This window comes from Canis lupus, chromosome 20 (assembly GCF_003254725.2).
Source record: "Canis lupus dingo isolate Sandy chromosome 20, ASM325472v2, whole genome shotgun sequence".
NCBI lineage: Eukaryota > Metazoa > Chordata > Mammalia > Carnivora > Canidae > Canis > Canis lupus.
The window spans coordinates 1,707,400-1,712,559 of NC_064262.1; the positions used below are offsets into that span (position 1 = coordinate 1,707,400).

At 53.1% G+C, this 5,160-nt stretch overlaps 1 long non-coding RNA gene across 3 annotated transcripts; it reads right to left on the reverse strand.

Moving 5' to 3' along the window:
- Window positions 1–747: 747 nt before the first annotated feature.
- Window positions 748–4,529, reverse strand: LOC112660390 (uncharacterized). 3 transcript variants are annotated; one of them, XR_003136885.3, is made up of 3 exons: window positions 4,141–4,529; window positions 1,976–2,075; window positions 748–1,085 (listed from the first exon to the last, which is right to left on the reverse strand). It is a non-coding gene; the product is annotated as an uncharacterized LOC112660390 (long non-coding RNA). The 3 variants fall into 3 exon arrangements; XR_003136886.3 differs by lacking the exon at window positions 4,141–4,529 and adding an exon at window positions 3,674–4,046; XR_007404159.1 differs by lacking the exon at window positions 1,976–2,075.
- Window positions 4,530–5,160: the final 631 nt, after the last annotated feature.

Consider the following 5,160-nt stretch of genomic DNA (forward strand, 5'->3'; position numbering starts at 1 on the left):
CATGGGGGACACAGGCAGCCAATATCTGATCACACAAACTTGATTAGCTAAGTCTTTCAATAAACTCCCCTAGGGTGGGAATGGGAGGGCACATGGGGATTTCTCCCCTTCCCATATCTAGAAAAATATGTGGAACATGCGGAAACTGCCCCCTCCAACATCCCCACACATGCACAGGTAAGGGCAGGTACATGCATGTGTGCACATAAGTATATGCACATGCATACACACATGCACACCTCCGATTCCTAAGCAAAACCTTTTTTCCCCAAGATAAATACTACAACACCAGAATAGGCATGGTAATAATCCGCTAGTGAAACTGTAAACTGGTGTAGCCTTTTCGGAAGGTAACTTGGCAATACGCAGCAATGGCCTTGCAGTAGTCATAACTTTTGAACCTGTGATTTCATTCCTAGAGTCTGTCGTAAGGAAATCACCTGAAGGGTGAGAGTCTATGCCCAAAGATGTTCATGACAGCATCACCGGTAGCAGCGGGAAGCTGGAAACTATCCCAATCTCATGCTCAGTGATGATCATGAAACTAGCTGATGGCACCTCTATGTGATGGAATGTTGTGCTGTCATTAAAAAGAGGAGCAGAAAGAGTTTTTAGCCATGAGAAAAAATGTTGGGAAAAAAAAATCAGACTCCAATTTGAGGTCATTGGTAGGATGTCCTCAACCCCAGGGGAAGGTGTACCCAGAACAAAGGCCAGGAGGAAACAAAATCATTCATACAAACTGACTCACCGTCTGGAGGGACTTGTTTATTTAGTTCTGCTTTTTTGTTTCTCTTTGGTGATTTCCAGGTTTTGTAAAGTGACCAGTCATTGTAAAAAATAAAAGGAGGAAGAGCTCTTGCCATCTGGAGCCCCTGAGTTTCTCCTTCTTCCAGCCCTTAGGGGAGCTGAGATGGCAGCGGGCTCACCTCCAGGAGCATCCGAGGTCATGGTCTCAGCATGCCACTTCCAGGCAGCTCCGCAGAATGACAAGACAAACATACCGGGACAAACAGGGATGAGGCAAGCTTCTAACTTGGATGGCAAAATTCAATTGCATACATATAGGATGGGGAAGATTCAGGCTGAAAACAAAAAGTCACATAAAAATAGTTTAGGGACTTTCAGCAGCCGCAAGCTGACCATGAAAATCAACACTGAGACAGAGTTACTTTGGCATCTGAGGTCACATCACAAGAAGCATACTGACCAGAAAGAGGGAGGAGTTGATTATAGGCAGACCACATCTAGGATTTAGATTACAACTACTCGCCACCCCTGCTGGGCATTCTATCAGCCCATTCCTTCCTCATTCTGGGGACCAAGGCCAGGCTTACCGGGAGTCTGGAGGTTCTTTCCTCTCTATCAAGGAAGTAGAGGAGTAAAAAGAGGCTAGTAGAAGAGCTGGCCAGAAGCCAGAAAACTTTTCCCCACCACATCAACTGCATAATTGGACTAATTCTGTAGCGTTTGTGTTTCTGGGCCTTTGTTTCCCTTTGTCTGCGTGGCTCCTGATTGGAACATTTGCTGTAGCTTTCTGCACTCCTAAACCCAATCCCCTTTGATGATGTACATGAATGTGTTTCTGATGGATGTTTTCCAGAGCCCTTTGTTGCCTCAATTAAGGGATAATGAACAAGAATTGTTTCTATTTGTAAAACAGCCCAGCCATTTCCCACTTCCCAATTGGTGGGACAATGTGTCTTAATTGAGCACAAAGACTTGTCACTTTATCTACTGTCAGGATCCCCAGAGAGGCAGTGATGGAGGAGCAGGGAGGGAACGGGAAGCCCAGGGAGCCCAGAAGGTGCAGTGGGCAGTGTCCATGTGGCCAGAGCTGTACTACCTCAGCTGTGACACCAGCAGGCATCTAGGGACCGGGCCTAGAGGAGGAGGGGTGGGCTGCCCTGGCTTGGGTACCAGAGCTGTAACCTTGCAGGCTGGTCAGGCCCTCTCCCCTGCTATTGTACCTGACCTTTGTCACTGAGAGCATGGTCTATAGAAGCAGGTTGCCCAGGTTTGGTGCCGGCTCCACATTCACTAGCCATGTATCTCCAGGCAAGGACACAACTCACCTAAAGACCAGAATCAGTACAATTATGACAGTGGGTGGCCGGAACAAGCTAACACACAGAAAGCGCTTAAAACAGCAGTGCAAGGTGAGCCCCAGAAAAATGAGGATAAATGCAAGCAATGATGCTTTTTCTGAAAACAGTACCCTGCTTTCCTCTAGGACCCCTTCCCACCCCTGGGTTTAGGAAAACAGAGTGCTGCTGGCTTGCTGAGGGCCCTGGGGGTAGGCTGGTGACCCAAGCAGCAGCCAGACAGTCCAGGAAGAGCACTGGTAGGAGCCCGAGCTCCACTAGAGCCTCACGAGTGGCCTGTGGCTGAGCAGGAAGCAGTGGCAGGTTGTCAGAAGTGCCAGCCCATCAGAAGGGCAGGGGGCCAGGCACCGGCCTGTTGGCTGTGGGAGGGTGGGCAGGTGCATGAGGGCATCCTGGAGAGCACCGGGATAGAGGAACACACAAGAGCTCAAGACAGGGGCTTTTCTCCGGGCGTGGAAGAACTTTGGCACTTTAGCAGCTGACGGGCCATCCTGGTGCCCAGTCTTGTGCCCCCATGGGACCCACATCACCCCTAAGTCCCGCCTGCCCCAGGGAAGTCAGTTTCCCAAAGTCGAGCTCCAGCCCGGGTGCACACTCCCAGCCCATCAGTGAAGCTCAGTGCTTTCCAGGATCCAGGGCACCGACCCCCTCCAGCTCTGGAAAGACTAACGTGCATCCCCAACCAGCTCCCAGTGCTTCAAAAGACCCAATCGTCTGTGGAGAATAAGACTACAGTAGGTCTTGTTGCATTAGGTAGAAATTCCCTCAACCCGAGGGGTCTCACTGGGAGTGGGGGGCTCACACTGGTCAGCTGTGTGTACTGATGACTGGCTCCGTGGCTCCAGGGTTAATACAAAAGCTGTCAGTAAAAGGTGCATACTGCCCACCAGGCACCGAGCTGAGCTTTTTCGGTATGCCACCTCACTGAACTCTTGCCACGGGCCTGCGAGGCGGTCATTATTACTATCATTCTCATTTTAAAAATAGGACCACCACAGCTCAGAGGAACCCTGGGGGTCACTGGAAATTTGTAGAGACAGGATCCAAACCCGGTCTGTCCAACTTCACCACGGTGGGCTGTACCACGGTGCGGTCCTATCACTGCCCAGTCTCCGCTCCTGTGGCCTAAATCCTCCTTACTTGACAGGCCACCAGGGATTGGGGTTGGCCACCGGCCTTGTGAGGTTATAGGATCCACCTCTGTGCCTCATCCACCTCTATCCCCTATCCAGAGAGAGACGAAGTCTGACCCATCACTCTACGCTGAGCCCAGGCTCAGAGCAGCAGGGGCCGGCCACCCGGGAAAGATGCCTGGAACCCTCGGAGAGCCCAAGCTCCAGTGGCCCCGAGGGCTGAGAACTTCAGGAGATGAGAAAGTTGCTGGGAGTGAGCAACTCCCAGGGAGTTTCTCACCACCCAAGGGGACAGCCACTGCCCGGCTCCAGCCAGCTCCAGCTGGGTGGGCAGGTGGGCATAGCATGGCCAAACCACCCCCTTTCCAAGAGAATTCCAAAATCCAGGTTTCTAATCCAGGTTTCTAATCTAATTCTAATCTAATTCTAAAAGACCTCGATTTTCTCAAATGTTGGCATCTACTCTGAAATCAACGGAAACACGGGGTTGAATGGCCTTAACCAAGACAGCCGGCTGCTGCCTCAGGCCCCGACTGGCCATGAGCTGGGGTGGACAGGAGAACAGGTGGCCCCTCCATGCTGCAGCCCTGGGCACACAGGGAGCGCCCAGCACAGGCCGCATTCCCAGGACGGAACGTAAACAAGAGCTTTAACAAATGAGTCAATGATGCCTTAGTAGAATGCCTGGGAACAGATGAGGGGTGAGAGAGCCCAGGGAGCTAACAATTTAAAGCAGGCGGGCCTCGCTGAGGAGGGGACATTGGAACACAGGAGCCATGTGGGTTTGGGGAAGAACCTGAGGGGCACACAGGTCATGTAATTGTAAGGCCAGTGGGTGTCATTCTGAGTGAGGTGGGCCCCATAGGGATGTTCTGAGTAGGGCAGAGGCCTACTTTGCTTACTCTGTAGTGGCCCTGGCTGCTTTGCTCACAACAGCTGGGGGAGGGTTGGGGGGCTCTAACAGTCATCCAGAGGGAAGAGGAGGTTTGGCCATGAACTCCAAGGTTCTGGCCTCAGCAACTGGAACATGGCACTGTAGTCCACTGTGACCAGAGAGGTAGGAGAAAGAACAGCTTTTGGAGGGAAAAGGAGAGCCCGCCTGCGCGTGCGGTGTGGATCTGGAGTCTACGGGAGCCCTGGGAGCTACTTAGCACCAGCGAGGGGGGGGGGGGCTCTTCACCCCCTCCCTACACCTAATTGGATTAACTGTCCACATATCTTGCCTGGGGTGGGGTCTGCCCAGGACCCACAGGCTCCTATCACTGGTGTGACAGGTGCGGAAGGCGCCGGGTTGCCATGGCGACGGAGACAGAGCGCTGGAGAGGGCCCTGCAGTCCGTGGCGCCCCTCCTCCACCAGGGCCGGTCAGGCAGGGGCACAGCCAGGTGATGAGCCAGCCCCGGGGGGCCCCCGAACACAGCAGCTGCTGCAGACTTCACAAAGTCAGTTGTGCTATTGACTCCCCAATGGGTCTCTTTTTCAGCAGGGGTAGTGGCAATTTGGGGCTTCTGGGCCCTTGCTCACCGAGTGACCCAAGGACCAACTGAATGACACCTCGGAAGGAAACTCACATGACCCCTCTGGCCAGCTCTCCTGGAAAGGTGGAGGCCGACTCATTAGGACCGTTACTCTCCCTACGGTCTCTCTTAAAGCTTAAAGGAAAGTGGGGGTCCCTCTTGCCACAACCCCACCAGTTCCTCCGTCCTCCTCCCTACTCTCCCCTCCCTGCCTGGCAACCCCAGCCCCTCCTGATAGCCTGTTCAGACAATGCGGTCACTGTCCCTTTATGTTGGGGGACAATGGTCTCCCCACCTTTACAGACCCTTTCAATGCCTGTAAAAGGTGGTGTTGGAACATTCCCAGCCAAGGACTGAAAAAAAAGAAAACTGACTTCCCAGAAGAAAGCAGCCCCCCCGCCCCCCG